Source organism: Mesoplodon bidens, assembly GCF_964165515.1.
Source record: "Mesoplodon bidens genome assembly, chromosome: 1".
Lineage (NCBI taxonomy): Eukaryota > Metazoa > Chordata > Mammalia > Artiodactyla > Ziphiidae > Mesoplodon > Mesoplodon bidens.
In genome coordinates this window covers 212966868-212984565 of record NC_138176.1, presented here as the reverse complement: position 1 = coordinate 212984565, position 17698 = coordinate 212966868, and the positions used below count along the sequence as shown (strand labels likewise).

At 38.8% G+C, this 17698-nt stretch overlaps 1 pseudogene across 1 annotated transcript; it reads left to right on the top strand.

The window, feature by feature from the left end:
• Positions 1-9277: 9277 nt before the first annotated feature.
• LOC308626241 (alcohol dehydrogenase 1-like) lies at positions 9278-13546 on the top strand (annotated as a pseudogene). The gene is made up of 4 exons: positions 9278-9635; positions 12328-12413; positions 12565-12778; positions 12974-13546. The product of its transcript is annotated as an alcohol dehydrogenase 1-like (transcript).
• The last annotated feature ends 4152 nt before the right edge of the window (positions 13547-17698 follow it).

Genomic DNA, 17698 nt, shown 5'->3' with positions numbered 1-17698 from the left:
CTGAAGGAGATATTGAGGGTTAGGGGAGCTTTCAGAATGTCCCTAAGTTTTCAGAATGTCCTAACATCATGGAACACTATGTTCCCATGTTACTGGGTGCTCCAATGTTTTTATATTCGTGCTGATAATGTGAGATTCAGAGGAGAAAGAGATGGTTCTAAATGCCCATGTCACAATAGTGGGCATAAAATCCTACTGGTTGCACAGAGGCCTGCATCCAGCTCCAACCCTCCTTCCTCCCAGGTTATGGGGAGCAGGTGGAGAGCAGGATTTGGCGGCATGTCAGTTTTCTCATAGAGGGGTACAGTGCTCCATGAGGTGTAGCGGGGGAGGGTGGGGGGTGCCTTTTGCACCCAGAACTTCCTCCCTATTTACTTTGACATTGGTGGGGAAGGAGGCATGTTGAAATCAAAACAGAAAAATGGAACCACAGAGTGGCTGGTATCCTGACAGACCTATAATGGTACACATGGTCAGTGTGTCCTGCTGGTCTCCAGCAATAATTCTGACTCTACAATCAAGAATTTCCATATTTGTTGGTCTGCTTTAAAAAGTGTAACTAGAAATGCACATAACACACTCACTTTTAGCCAGCTGCAAAAAAACTTAGTCAAAATGAAGAAAATTTTCAAAATTTGAAGAGAAAGAATTTCATGTTGATAGTTTAACTAATAGCTCTGATACAGTGACTTAGCTCCTCCAGAAGTAGTAAATAAACAGAAAGGAGTCATATAATCAAAGTCTGATTTAACCCTTTGCTACTTTACAAATCACACAAGCTACTCTAGGATTAGAAAAAAAGTCATTTTGACAGAATCATTAAAAAATTACTCAGAAGTTGAAGTAGAGTAAGAGCAAGTATGTATTTAATAATTACATTCTTAGACACCTGACTACTTAATTCTGTTAGCAAATGATTATTGCACAAATAACCTCTATTAAGTATTCTCCAAAAAATGTGAAATTGACCATTTTATTGAAGTATATCAAATTATATTTATCTGTCAAATACCCAGCAAACATTCAGGAAATGGACCATTGCATAGGAAGAGAAACCAAAATTAGTGTGGCAAGAATAAAACTACAGTGGGGGCACTAGAGGCCAAACACCATTTTGATGAAATTTTTTGTCATATATGTCTACCTGGTTTGCTCATTTCATTCACTTGGAATCCAAGGGCCAGAAGATCATCTTGCACAGCCCTACCACAGTCATCAAAAGAACCCAGAGGTTGCTGAATAACTCGTAAACAAAACTAACTCATGAGCAAAGATAACTAGAGAGAGTAAAGCATCTGGTTTCCTTTTCCAGTCTTGCTCTTTGAGGTATTTGCCGTGTCAACAAATAACTCGGTAGACTTATTAGGAACAAAAGCAAGTCAGAAATCATCAGACAATTCTTATCTAAAAATGATGTTTAAAGACTACCACTCAGGACTTCCCTGGTGGTGCAGTGGTTAAGAATCCACTTGCCAATGCAGGGGACACAGGTTCGATCCCTGGTCTGGGAAGATCCCACATGCCACAGAGCAACTAAGCCCGTGTGCCACAACTACTGAGCCTGCGCTCTAGAGCCCGCGAGCCACAATTACTGAAGCCCACGTGCTCTAGGGCGTGCCACAACTAGTGAAGCCTGCACGCCTACAGCCCATGCTCCACAACAAGAGAAGCCACCACAATGAGAAGCTCGCACACCACAACGAAGAGTAGCCCCTGCTCGCCACAACTAGAGAAAGCCTGAGTGCAGCAATGAAGACCCAACACAGCCAAAAATTAAAAAAAAAAAACTACTACTCATCGTAGACCAATAATTTATAGTGTTTTGGGAGATGTTTAATTGCCTTAAAGGGTCATAACTACAGCTTTGAAGCAAGAAGAATTTTAGTTCATTCTAAATTTAAACACTGAATATCTCCTAGGTAATTTCATGTTTCAGCATGGCTGAGAGAGAGATTGCAAAATAACATGGACTAAGTATTTCTTTTGACACTGATTTTTTTGTCTTGTGATGATTTAGTCTCCTAGCAACTTGCAAATATGCAATACAATATTATTAACTAATATATTCTCCATGCTGTACATTACATCCTCAGGATTTTTTTAATAACTAAGAGTTTGTACCTTTTGACTCCCTTCACCTATTTTGCCCACCCCCCGGCTCCTCCACCTTTGGCAAATATTCTGTTCTCTGTATCTATGTGGGTTTTTTTTTTCAGATTCCACATATAAGTGAGATCATACGGTATTTGTCTTTCTATGTCTGACTTATTTCACCTAACATAATGCCCTCGAGGTCCATCCATATTGTCACAAGTGGCAAGTATTCATCTCTTTTATGGCTGAATAAAATTCCATTGTATATATAGACCACTTCTTCTTTATCCATTCATCTGAACATTTAGTTTGTTTCCATATCTTGGCTATTGTAAATAGTGCTGCAGTGAACATGGGGATGGATATATCTTTTCCAGTTAGTTTTTTGTTTTCTTCAGGTATATACCTAGAAGTAGAATTGCTGGCTCATATGCTAGTTCTATTTTTAATTTTTTGAGGAACCTCCATACTATTTTCCATAGTGGCTGCATCAATTTCTACATTCCCACCAACATTGTACAAACATTCCCTTTTCTCCATATCCCTGCCAACACTTGTTATTTCTTGTCTGTTTGATAATACCCATTCTGACAAGTGTGAGGTGGTATCTTATTGTGGTTTTGATTTGCATTTCCCTGATGACTAATAATATGGAGCATCCTTTCATGTGTCTGTTGGGCATTTGGATCTCTTCTTTGGAAAACTGTCTTTCAGGTCCTCTGCCCATTTTTAATCCAATTGTTTGGTTTTTTGCTGTTGAGTTATATGAGTTTTTATATATTTTGGATATTAACACCATACCAGATAGATTATTTGAAAATATTTTGTTCCATTTAGTAGGTGGCTTTTTCATTTTATTGATAGTCTTTTTCCTGTGCAGAGCTTTTTAGTTTGATGTAGTCCCACTTGTTTATTTTTGCTTTTGTTGCTTTTGCTTTTGGCGTCTAATACAAAAAATTATCACCAAGTTCAATGTCAAGGAGCTTACTGCCTATATTTTCTTCTAGGTGTTTTTTGGTTTCAGGTAAATGGGATTGTTTTCTTTCTCTTTCTTGTTGCTCATTATTAGTGTATAGAAATGCAACAGATTTCTGTATATTGATTTTATATCCTGCAAATTTACTGAATTTATTTATTAGTTCTAACAGGCTTTTTTGGTGGAGTCTTTAGGGTTTTCTCTATACACTATCATCTCATTTGCAAATAGTGACAGTTTTCCTTCTTTTATAATTTGGATGCCTTTTATTTCTTTTTCTTGCCTAATTGCTCTGGCTAGGCCTTCCAATACCATGCTGAATAAAAGTGGCAAGAGTGGGCATCCCTGTCATGCTTCTGATCTTAGAGGAAATGCTTTCATCAGATTTTCACTATTGAGTATGATGTCAGCTGGGCTTCTCATATATGGCCTTTACTGAGGTATGTTCCCTCTATAACCAGTTTATTGAGAGCTTTTATCATAAGCAGATGTTGAATTTTGTCAAATGCTTTTTCTGCATCTGTTGAGATGATTATATGATTTTTAGTTTTCATTTTGTTAATGTGGTATATGACATTGATTGATTTCAGGACGTTGAACCATCCTTGCATCCCTGGAATAAATTTTACTTGATTGTGGTGTATGTACCCTTTTATATATTGTTGAATTCAGTTTACTAATATTTTGTTGAGGATTTTTACATCTATGTTTATCAGGGATCTTGGCCTGTAATTTTATTTTCTTGTGGTATCCTTGTCTGATTTGGGTATCAGGAAGTGTTACCTCCTCTTCTATTTTTTTTTTTTTTCTTTTTGCGGTATGCGGGCCTCTCACTGTTGTGGCCTCTCCCGTTGCGGAGCACAGGCTCCGGACGCGCAGGCCCAGTGGCCACGGCTCACGGGCCCAGCCGCTCCGCGGCATATGGGATCCTCCCAGACCGGGGCACGAACCCGTATCCCCTGCATCGGCAGGCGGACTCTCAACCACTGCGCCACCAGGGAGGCCCCTCTTCTATTTTTGGGGAGAATTTGAGAAGGATTGGTATTAATTATTTTTTGAATGTTTGGTAGAATTCATCAGTGAAGTTGTCTGGTCCTGGACTTTTATTTGTAGGGAGGTTTGTGATTATTGTTTCAATCTCCTTACTAGTAGGTAGTCTGTTCAGATTTTCTTTTTTTTTTTAAAGTTTTTAATTTTATTTTTTTTCTACTTTATAACAAATTTAATCAGTTATACATATACATATGTTCCCATATCCCCTCCCTTTTGCGTCTCCCTCCCACCCTCCCTATCCCACCCCTCCAGGCGGTCACAAAGCACCGAGCTGATCTCCCTGTGCTATGTGGCTGCTTCCCACTAGCTTTCTACCTTACATTTGGTAGTGTATATATGTCCCTGCCGCTCTTTTGCTTTGTCACAGCTTACCCTTCCCCCTCCCCATATCCTCAAGTCCATTCTCTAGTAGGTCTGTGTCTTTATTCCTGTCTTACCCCTATGTTCTTCATGACATTTTTTTTCTTAAATTCCATATATATGTGTCAGCATACAGTATTTGTCTTTCTCTTTCTGACTTACTTCACTCTGTATGACAGACTCTAGGTCCATCCACCTCATTACAAATAGCTCAATTTTGTTTCTTTTTATGGCTGAGTAATATTCCATTGTATATATGTGCCACATCTTCTTTATCCATTCATCCGATGATGGACACTTAGGTTGTTTCCATCTCTGGGCTATTGTAAATAGGGCTGCTATGAACATTTTGGTACATGACTCTTTTTGAATTATGGTTTTCTCAGGGTATATGCCCAGTAGTGGGATTGCTGCGTCATATGGTAGTTCTATTTGTAGTTTTTTAAGGAACCTCCATACCGTTCTCCATAGTGGCTGTACCAATTCACATTCCCACCAGCAGTGCAAGAGTGTTCCCTTTTTCCCACACCCTCTCCAGCATTTATTGTTTCTAGATTTTTTGATGATGGCCATTCTGACTGGTGTGAGATGATATCTCATTGTAGTTTTGATTTGCATTTCTCTAATGAGTAAAGATGTTGCGCATCCTTTCATGTGTTTGTTGGCAGTCTGTATATCTTCTGTGGAGAAATGTCTATTTAGGTCTTCTGCCCACTTTTGGATTGGGTTGTTTGTTTTTTTGTTATTGAGCTGCACGAGCTGCTTATAAATTTTGGAGATTAATCCTTTGTCAGTTGCTTCATTTGCAAATATTTTCTCCCATTCTGAGGGTTGTCTTTTGGTCTTGTTCATGGTTTCCTTTGCTGTGCAAAAGCTTTTAAGATTCATTAGGTCCCATGTGTTTATTTTTGTCTTTATTTCCATTTCTCTGGGAGGTGGGTCAAAAAGGATCTTGCTGTGATTTATGTCATAGAGTGTTCTGCCTATGTTTTCCTCTAAGAGTTTGATAGTGTCTGGCCTTACATTTAGGTCTTTAATCCATTTTGAGCTTATTTTTGTGTATGGTGTTAGGGAGTGATCTAATCTCATACTTTTACATGTCCCTGTCCAGTTTTCCCAGCACCACTTATTGAAGAGACTGTCCTTTCTCCACTGTACATTCCTGCCTCCTTTATCAAAGATAAGGTGACCATATGTGTGTGGGTTTATCTCTGAGCTTTCTATCCTGTTCCATTGATCTATATTTCTGTTTTTGTGCCAGTACCACACTGTCTTGATTACTGTAGCTTTGTAGTATAGTCTGAAGTCAGGGAGCCTGATTCCTCCAGCTCCATTTTTCGTTCTCAAGATTGCTTTGGCTATTCTGGGTCTTTTGTGTTTCCATACAAATTGTGAAATTTTTTGTTCTAGTCCTGTGAAAAATGCCAGTGGTAGTTTGATAGGGATTGCATTGAATCTGTAGATTGCTTTGGGTAGTAGAGTCATTTTCACAATGTTGATTCTTCCAATCCAAGAACATGGTACATCTCTCCATCTATTTGTATCATCTTTCATTTCTTTCATCAGTGTCTTATAATTTTCTGCATACAGGTCTTTTGTCTCCTTAGGTAGGTTTACTCCTAGGTATTTTATTCTCTTTGTTGCAGTGGTAAATGGGAGTGTTTTCTTAATTTCACTTTCAGATTTTTCATCATTAGTGTATAAGAATGCAAGAGATTTCTGTGCATTAATTTTGCATCCTGCAACTTTACCAGATTCATTGATTAGCTCTTGTAGTTTTCTGGTGGCATCTTTAGGATTCTCTATGTATAGTATCATGTCATCTGCAAACAGTGACAGCTTTACTTCTTCTTTTCTGCTTTGGATTCCTTTTATTTCTTTTTCTTCTCTGACTGCTGTTGCTAAAACTTCCCAAACTATGTTGAATAATAGTGGTGAGAGTGGGCAACCTTGTCTTGTTCCTGATCTTACTGGTAGTGGTTTCAGTTTTTCACCATTGAGGACGATGTTGGCTGTGGGTTTGTCATACATGGCCTTTATTATGTTGAGGTAAGTTCCCTCTATGCCTACTTTCTGGAGGGTTTTTATCATAAATGGGTGCTGAATTTTGTCAAAAGCTTTTTCTGCATCTATTGAGATGACCATATGGTTTTTCTCTTTCAATTTGTTAATATGGTGTATCACATTGATTGATTTGCATATATTGAAGAATCCTTGCATTCCTGGGATAAACCCCACTTGATCATGGTGTATGATCCTTTTAATGTGTTGTTGGATTCTGTTTGCTAGTATTTTGTTCAGGTTTTTTGCATCTATATTCATTAGTGATACTGGTCGGTAATTTTCTTTTCTTGTAGTTTCTTTGTCTGGTTTTGGTATCAGGGTGATGGTGGCCTCATAGAATGAGTTTGGGAGTGTTCCTCCCTCTGCAATTTTTGTAAGAGTTTGAGAAGGATGGGTGTTAGCTCTTATTTAAGTCATATAATATCATAGGCCTCAATGCTTTACAGTGTGACCTAGAAGGTGTTCTGTTAGGTTCTTTAGATTTCTGAGGGAAAAGCGACAAGGAATGCATTTCCCCATACTTCTATGATAAAAAGTTGATATCTGGGCTTCCCTGGTGGTGCAGTGGTTGAGAGTCCGCCTGCCGATGCAGCGGACACGGGTTCGTGCCCTGGTCCGGGAAGATCCCACATGTCATGAAGCGGCTGGGCCCGTGAGCCATGGCCACTGAGCCTGTGTGTCCGGAGCCTGTGCTCCGCAATGGGAGAGGCCACAACAGTGAGAGGCCCGCATACCACAAAAAAAAAAGTTGATATCAAGAAATATTCAGTAACTAAAAGATGAATTTTTCATCTCTATTGTTTTTGTTCTCACTAATTATAATTTCAGAATTTGTCTCAGAATTTGTCTGAAAAAGTACACCATGTGGTAAATTTCAGTCTCTAGGAATGAGCAGCTAGGACTCCATGATGGACTTCAAAGTGATTTGGAAGAGTTAATAATTACTGAACAGAGCCTAGACTAGGGATGGGAAAACACTGACCTGTCTTAGCAGCCTTGCCACTCTCAAATCAACCTCTGAATCAATATACCTCACATTTTACAAAATCATTAAATACCCAAGATTTAGAGTATTATTGCTTACAATCTTTTTAAACATTAAATTCACCTACCTTCTAATTTAAGCTCAGGAAATTCAACACTCAATTCAGTGAATACAACAAAGACTGAAAACTATATGCTTCTAGTCCACACTGTACCTAATCAAAATAGAAGGTATAAGGGGGTGGTTAGAAGAGTAACAGAGAAAAGGAATAATACCAGAAGGAAAAGGAGATGAGTGAAGGAGGAAAGTAAAAAAAGATGGATGGGCAATGAAAGACAAAATAGGAGAATATGGGAACTAACACTAAATAAATGATTATCTCTATGACTGGCATTATGTTAAAGACTTTATTTCATCAGAGATGGTAAAGAACAAAATGAAAAGTTGTAAGAATGTACACAAAGAAACGAGTTTAGTATAACTGACTGCTATTCAGAAGCTATACTTTTCTATTAATCATTCACACAAACAGCACTTAATTATTGCTTATTGCATACTGGGTCATCCGCCGAAATGTTTACTAGTTAATTAGCCAATGTTCCCGTTCCTACATTGATAGTCTCCTTACTACAAAGGTTACACCGTAAATAATAAATCCAGAATAGCCCACCAAGGTGGAAGTTGCAGCAGCAAGGACCTGAGCAGTATCACCCTGAACCCAGAATAAAATCAAAGTTGAGGTTGAGGACTGGATCTGCCCATAATGACAGACAATCCCACCTCTGGTTTATGCTATGGACAGCTTCCCAGAAAGAGTTGTGCCTTCTTATTTGGTATGTAGAATAAACTAAGGAGATTCCAGCCTGCTGCATACCTAAAATAACACTCCTTGCCTTTGATAGAATCTTGAAGCCATTTTAGCACTGCACTGTGGAAACGAAAACCACAGCATTTTTCTCATGAGAATATTGCTTCACCCATTTGCCACAATCATATACCAAAGTTGTTCCCAGTGTTCCAGCTATAAATGCTGCCTCTCCCACTACAGATACTGGAAAAACTAGTCAGTATGCTTGGGCAAATACTTTGCTGGCTGAATTCCAGGCAGAGCAGTAATATAGTGGCTATGGTACAGGAAATGTTTAATTTCTATGATCAATATAAGTGGATTGGGTCTATCCACAGACAAGAAAACTTAGGCCATTAACTAAGAAGTTTTAAAACTTCTCAATGTCAATTAAATTTTGCAACAGTTAGTTTAACTCAAACTCATTTTACATTATTAACTTAAAGAATGTTTTCAATATACTAGTTTAACATCAATTTTCCCAGAGCATTGGGAAAATATTCCACAATATTGGGCCTAAAATTCTTGGTTTCTCAATGGTGCTGCTATTGATATGTTGTCAAAAAGTCCTTCGTTGTATGCAATTGCCCCTCATATTTCAAAACTAGTTGATGACATAGGGTGTACAAAGTAGATTTCAAAAGATCTAGTTTATTTCCAGGTCTGAACATGCATGATGTGACTTTGGGCAAGTCATTCTAAGCCTTCAAATCTCCCTTTCCACATCTCTAAATTGGGGGTGATAAGACCTGCCCTGTGTTTCTCTGGGTGCTGTTATAGGGATCAACTGAGATCATTCATGTAAAAAAATTGTTAATAATCAGTCTCAGATAAAAGAAAAAGAAAGGGCCTCCTTGGTGGCGCAGTGGTTGAGAGTCCGCCTGCCAATGCAGGGGACACGGGTTCGTGCCCCGGTCTGGGAGGATCCCATATGCCGTGGAGCGGCTGGGCCCGTGAGCCATGGCCGCTGAGCCTGCACGTCTGGAGCCTGTGCTCCGCAACGGGAGAGGCCACAACAGTGAGAGGCCCGCATACCGCAAAAAAAAAAAAAAAAAAAAAAAAAAGAAAAAGAAAATTTCCAAACCAACTGATCCTTGGTTACTTAATTCCTATACAGATGATATCTTCAGGTATCTGTGGTTCTGATGATCATGCTCTAAAATGATTATTCCCAGTGAACTTTCCCTTAATAACAGGCCATGAAGGAGCTGGGATTGTGAAGAGTATTGGTGAAGGAATGAGCTCAGTGAAACCAGGCAGGAAATGGGCCACAAAAACCTTCACACCAACAGCCTGCCATTAAAATGCACTAACAAAACAACAAGGTCCTACTGTATAGCACGGGGAACTATATTCATTGTCCTGTGATAAACCATAATGGAAAATATTAAAAAAGAATGTCTCTATGTGTATAACTGAGTCACTTTGCTGTACAGCAGAGATTGGCACAGCATAGTAAATCAACTGTACTTCAATAAAAAAATACATAAATAAAATAAAATAAAATGCATTAACATATTTATAGGAGAATAAGTTGATTTGACTCTAAATTCTTTTAAGTAATCACATATCATGATATTAAATGTACCCAGTAATTCCAAGAGCCACACAGTTTCTCTGCTGTCATTGCTAGCAATCCAGAGGGGCAGTGGTGAGCCAAGTATTCATTCACTGCCGAAAGAGAGTTGAGATAGGACTAGTGTACCTCTAAATAGATTAAAATCTCCTTAGGAGCAGGGACTGCTTCTTTTTTTTTTTTTTTCAAATAGACAATAAAACAGTATTATAAACATTACACTTGCTAAGTGACTAGATCTTAATTGTTCCCGAGACTAAAAGAAATTATAATTATATGACACAATAGAAGGGTTAGCTAATGCTATAATGGCAGTCATATTGCAATATAAATGTATCAAATTAATATAAACTTACATGCAATTTTGTATATCAAACATATCTCAATAAAAACTTTTTCTAATAAATTGTCAGCAGAAAGGGAAATTTCTATAATCTGGCAAGTTAATTCTGACATAGTTGCAAAAAAATTCAGTATTTCTTTTTTTATTGAAATATAGCTGATATACAATATTATGCTAGTTTCAGGTGTGTTACAGAGTGATTTGATATTTGCATACATTATGAAATGATCACCATGATAAGTCTAGTAACCATCTGTCCCCAACAAAGTTATTATAATATTATTGACCATATTCCTTATGTTGTATATCACAACCCCTTGGCTTATTTATTTCATAACTGGAGGTTTGTACCTCTTAATCCCCATCACCTATTTTGCCCCCTCGCACCCTCCCCTCTGGCAACCACCTGAGTGTTCTCTGCATCTATGAGTCTGTTTTCATCTTGTTTTGTTTGTTTTGTGTTTTAGATCCCACATATAAGTGAGATGATGTGGTATTTGTCTTTCTCTGACCTTTTTCACTTAGTGTAATACCCTCTAGATCTATCCACGTTACTGCACATGGCAAGGTTTCATATTTTTATGGCTGAATAATATTCAATTGTGTGTATGCATGTATATATATGTGTGTGTATATATATATATATATATACACATATACATATGTATGCATGTATACACACACACGTATATATATATATATATATATATATATATATATATATATGTATATATATACACATACATGCACACATATACGACATCTTCTTTATCCATTTGTCTATTGATGGGCACTTAGGTTGCTTCCAAATCTTGGCTATTATAAATAATGCTACAATAAATATTGGTGTGCATCTATCTTTTTGAATTAGTCGTTTTGGGTTTTTTTTTGGGTAAATACCTAGAAGTGAAATTGCTGGATCATATGGCAGTTCTACTTTTAATTTTTTGAGGAACCTCCATGTTGTTTTCCATAGTCTCCACATCTCCAAGAAGATAATGCAAATAGTAGTTAGTTAATTCCTCTCTAACTAAACAAATTCCATTGGAAGTTTTGTGGACAACGATGAGTATTTGAAGGGAAAAGATAAGAGCAGAATTTGAGATTCTCCTGAATTTGAGATCCAGTACCTTTGGGATTTTTAGGGCCAATGAAGGTAAGATGTTCCTTATCTAAACTTACAAGAGATTTTTAAAGCTATCTAAACTCTGCAAGAGGCCAAAGGGATTATTTCTGTGTTATAAACATTTGTAAGGACCAATATACGGACAAGGTTGTAGACCTCTGACAAGGCTTTTTAAGGCTTTTTAAGTCTGTGATGACTGTGTTAATTTTCTGCTTAGACCCTACCCAGCCTGTCACTCTAGGGCCCAGGAGGGCTAATGACTTGGTCCAAACATAATCAATATCGTCTCCAGAACTCTGCAACCTAAAAACCACCCTCTGTAGTAAGTGCCCCAGAAGCAGCCACTCTCTGCAGAGGGAAAGCTATTCCTTTTACTCTCTTGAAGTTAGCATATCTTGGACCTTAGTCCCACTAAAGAACACATGTCAGAGGCCTGCTGTGGGTCAGTGAGCCATCATGGGGTAGGTAGACTCAGTGGAAAGGGCTCTGCTATTATCCAGCTGGGCCACTTCAGGCAGGTACAACCACTGCGGGATTTAAATCTTTCAAAATGAAAAACAAAAGGGTTAAAGTAGATGACATCTCTAAGGGTCATTCCTGGTTTTTTAGTCTATTTCCAGAGTAAAAGCAGACCTACAATTACCTATCCAGCAAGGAATAGCCCCATATTTCCATCATTTGCCCAAAAGAATAATGGGATTTCTGAAACCAGGTTATATGGTTTCTCCTTCAAAACAGCCATGGGCTACGTTATACTGGTTGTCATAATCCGTCCGCAGCAAGTTTTCAAACCAATCAATGAAATCTTTATATGAAATTTTAAAAATATAATAATGTGGTGATATTATTGTATCTCTGTTCCAATAATATTTTAAACTAATGATCTGTTTTTTGTATATATAGGAGATAAAGTCCTCACACTCATTATTCCACAGAGTAGAGAATGCAGTGCCTGCTTGCACCCCAAGGGAAACTTCTGTGAGAAGCAAGAGTTAGTAGATTTGCCTGGCTTTTATTTATTTTGCCACTCTCTTATTAAATCACTTATACTGTGCAAGCACTGACCTGGAGCAAAAGTGCTCATTTCTCTCTTTACAACTCCGTGTGCTTGTGCTGGTGCCGGTGCCTGTGTCACTCCAGGACAGCGTTCTACCTTCTGGATTAATGCTGGACAGGACTAGCAGATTTACCTGCAAAGGAGAAAAGATCTATCACTCTTTTTGCACAAGCACATTCACTGAATATACTGCTGTGCATGAAAATTTCTGTGGTAAAAACTGATGATGCTGCTCCCGTGGACAGAGTTTATGTCATAAGCGTGACAGGCTATGGGGCCGCTGTTCACTCAGCCAAGGTGAGGAAAATAACTGTGTTAGTATGTCATAGTGATTTACCTAGAAAACATCAAAACAAGACCAAAACAGTCCAAATGTTTCAAATGTTTCAACTTCGTATATAGTTCTGACAGTCTCAATGGTTGTTTTTGTTTTCTTAATTATACATGTGTCCAGGTTTGATTCCTAACACAACATGCCTTGTGAATTTGTAGGTCACACCCGGTTCTACCTGCGTGGTCTTTGGACTTGGATGAATCAGCTCAGCCATTGCCATGGGCTGTAAAGGCTCTGGTGCTTCTAGAATCATCGGGGTTGATATCAATTAGAAGAAATTTCCCTGGGCAAGAGCATTAGGGGTCACTGATTGTCTCAACCCTCGAAACCTCAAGAAGCCCATCCAGGAGGTGGTCACGGAAATGACAGGCATTGGTGTTGACTTTGCTCTTGAGGCCATGGGACTCTCAGATACCGTGGTGTGTGGGCTTGGGTCACAGTGAGTATAGGCAGACCTAAGATATATTGCAGGTTCAGTTCCAGACCACCACAGTAAAGTGAATATTGCAATAAAGTGAGTCAACTAATTTTTTTGTTTTCCAGTGCATATAAAAGTTATGTTTATACTATACTGTAGTCTATTAGTATGCAATAGCATTAAGTCTAGAAGAAACAATGTACACACCTTAATTTAAAAATACTTCATTGCTAACATATGCTAATCATCTGAGCTTTCAGTGAGTCATTATCTTTCTTCAATAGTAACATCAGGGCTTCCCTGGTGGCGCACTGGTTGAGAGTCTGCCTGCCGATGCAGGGGACACCGGTTCGTGTCCCGGTCCGGGAAGATCCCACATGCCGCAGAGTGGCTGGGCCCGTGAGCCATGGCCGCTGAGCCTGCGCATCCAGAGCCTGTGCTCTGCAACGGGAGAGGCCACAACAGTGAGAGGCCCGCGTACCACCAAAAAAAAAAGTGTTAAAAAAACAGTGTGGGGTTGTTTGGCCTGAGGCGACCCAGCACTGGAGCCTACCCCGCTCTTTAGTGGGGCTAATGGTGGTCTCTGGGAGGGTTCACACCAAGGAATACTTCCCAGAACTGCTGCCCGTGCCCTTGTCCCCATGGTATGCCACAGCCACCACCAGCTCTGCAGGAGACCCTCCAACACTAGCAGGCCGCGGGCCTCTCACTGTTGTGGCCTCTCCCATCGCGGAGCGCGGGTTCCGGACGTGCAGGCTCAGCGGCCGTGGCTCGCGGGCCCGGCGGCTCCGCGGCATGTGGGGTCTTCCCGGACTGGGGCACGGGCTCGTGTCCCCTGCATCGGCAGGAGGACTCCCGGCCACTGCGCCACCAGGGAAGCCCCTAGAACAATATTCTTGAAGATGTATATAACTAGCAAAAACTAGTTTGGTTATAAAATATGACTAAATTAGGTGACATAAACCATATTGGATTTGGTGGTTCTATTTTTAGTTTTTTAGGGAACCTCCGTGCTTTTCTCCGCGGTGGCTGTATCGGTTTGCGTTTCCACCGGCAGTGTAGGAGTGTTCCGTTTTCTCCACACCCTCTCCAGCATTTATTGTTTGTAGATTTTCTGATGATGGCCATTCTGGCTGGTGTGAGGTGGTGCCTCGTTGTGGTTGTGATTTGCATTTCTCTAATAATTGGTGATGTTGAGCATCCTTTCATGTGCTTCTTGGCCGTCTGTGTGTCTTCTTTGGAGAGATGTCTGTTTGGGTCTTCTGTCCATTTTGGGATTGGGTTGTTTGTTTTTTTGATGTTGAGCTGCATGAGCTGTCTGTATATTTTGGAGATTAGTCCCTTGTCAGTTGCTTTGCATATGACCCAGCAATCCCACTCAGAGAAAATCCAAGAAAACAATATACCCAGACAAAAACATAATTCAAAAAGATACATGCACCCCAGTGCTCATTGCAGCACTATTTACAATAGCCAAGACATGGAAGCAACCTAAATGTCCATCAACAGCAGAATGGATAAAGAAGATGTGGTACATATATACAATGGAATATTACTCAGCCATAAAAAGGAACAAAATTGTGCCATTGGCAGAGACGTGGATGGACCTAGAGACTGTCATACAGAGTGAAGTAAGTCAGAAAGAGAAAAACAAATGTCATATGATATCGCTTATATGTGGAATCTAGAAAAATTATACAGATGAACTTATCTGCAAAGCAGAAATACAGACACAGACGTAGAGAACAAACATATGGATACCAAGGGGGAAAGAGGGGGTGGGATGAATTGGGAGATTGAGATCGACATATATACACTACTATGTATAAAATACGTAACTAATGAGAACCTACTGTATAGCACAGTGAACTCTACTCAATGCTCTGTGGTGACCTATGGGAAGAAAATCCAATAAAAAGGGGGATATATGTAAAAAAAAAAACAAAAAAAAAAACAGTGTGGTATTGGCATGAAAACAGACATATGGATCAGTGGAACAGAATAGAGAGCCCAGAAGTAAACCCACACACCTATGGTCAATTAATCTTTGACAAAGGAGGACAAATATACAATGGGGAAAAGGTCTCTTCAGCAAGCAGTGTTGGGAAAGTTGGACAACCACATGCAAATCAATGAAATTAGAACATACCCTCACACTAGACACAAAAATAAATTCAAAATGGCTTAAAGACTTAAATATAAGACATGATACCGTAAAACTCCTAGAAGAGAACATAGGCAAAACATTCTCTGACATAAATCGTACCAATGTTTTCTTAGGTCAGTCTCCCAAGGCAATAGAAATAAAAGCAAAAATAAACAAATGGGACCTAATCAAACTTTTGCACAGCAAAGGAAACCATAAACAAAACGAAAAGACAACCTATGGACTGGGAGAAAATATTTGCAAATGATGGGACCAACAAGGGCTTAATTTCCAAAATATACAAACAGTTCATACAACTCAACAACAAAAACAAACAAACAACCCAATTGAAAAATGGGCAGAAGACCTAAATAGACATTTCTCTAAAGAAGACATACAGATGGCCAATAGGCATATGAAAAGATGCTCATCATCGCTAATTATTTGAGAAATGCAACTCAAAACTACAACGAGGTACCACCTCACACTGGTCAGAATGGCCATCATTAAAAAGTCTACAAATAACAAATCCTGGAGAGGGTGTGGAGAAAAGGGAACCCTCCTACACTGTTGGGGGGATGTAAATTGGTGCAGCCACTATGGAGAACAGTATGGAGGTTCCTCAAAAAACTAAAAATAGAGTTGCCATATGATCCAGCAATCCCACTCCTGGGTACATATCCAGACAAAACTATAATTCGAAAAAATGCATGCACCCCTATGTTCATAGCAGCACTATTTACAATAGCCAAGACACAGAAATAATGTAAATGTCCATCAACAGATGAATGGATAAAGAAGATGTGGTGTGTGTGTGTGTGTATATATATATATATATATATATATACACACACACACACACACACACACAATGGAATATTACTCAGCCATAAAAAAGAATGGACTAATCCCATTTGCAGCAACATGGTTGGACCTAGAGATTATCATACTAAGCAAAGTAAGTCAGAAAGAGAAAGACAAATACCATATGATACTACTTATATGTGGAATCTAAAATACGATGCAAGTGAACATATCTACGAAACAGAAACAGACTCACAGATACAGAGAACAAACTTGTGGTCACCAAAGGGGAGGGCGGATGCAGAAGGGAAGGATTGGGGGTGTGGGATTAGCAGATACAAACTATTATATATAGGATGGATAAACAACAAGATCCTATTGTATAGCACAGAGAGCTATACCCAATGTCCTGTGATAAACCATAATGGAAAAGAATATGAAAAGAAATATACATATATATATCTGAATCACTTTGATGTACAGCAGAGATTAACACATTGTAAATCAAATATATTTCAATAAAATTTTTTTAAATATATATTTATAGTAGCTTCCACGTATTGAATGCTTTGAGGCTTCACACACTATGCTAAGTGCTTCACAGGCCCCTCTGGTTATCCTGACAAAAGCCTTATGATGTAAGCTTTCTTCATTCTATGTATGAACAAACAGAGGCTCTGGAAAATTAAATATATTTTTCAAGGTCAGCAATTAGGTAGTCGCAGAAATGGCTTTCAAACACAGGCCTTTCTGATTCCCTTCTGTGCTGTTAGCACTAAACTAGATTACCAAGAGAAAGCATCACTACGGTATACATTCATTGATTCAGAATATGAATTTTGCACTTTTTATGTGCTAAATAGGTAAAGAAGACACAGCAATGAACAAAACATATGTGATGCCTACCCACATGCCATGGATATTGGTGTCACTCTTGGGTATAGTTTTCCATGATCTTCAAGAAGATAATTTACATAAATATCAACTTTTCTAATAATTAGAAAATTTATTTCTATTGAAATCTATTTGCTCAGGTTAACTTTAAATAGCAGAGATGGCTATGTGATCATATGTCACTATAATCTTAAAAGCTAATGGATGGGTCCACCATACAAAATTTATGGTATTTAAATAACTTTATTAATCTTATGAGTCAGTTCAAACTGATAATCACCTTACATTTTCCTCTTCTTGCTGATAATATTCTCATGTTTCCTTGTTGATGGTGCAGAGAGTATACCTCCTTTTTAGGCCCCCAAACATGTCTTTTCCTAAAAATGAAGAATTGGTTTCTTTCATTGACAACTTCTCACCAAAATTGCTTACTTTGTCACAAGTATTTATCCAGAACTGAGCTGTTTTATTTAACTCTTGTTACTGTATGCTTCCGTGTTATTGTAGAAAAAGAAACTCCCTCTAGCTAGATGGACTGGATGGAAGTAATAGGTTTATTTTCAGAGGAAGATTTTTAACATTTTTGTGGCACAGGAATGTTCACAGTATGTACTACCTGAT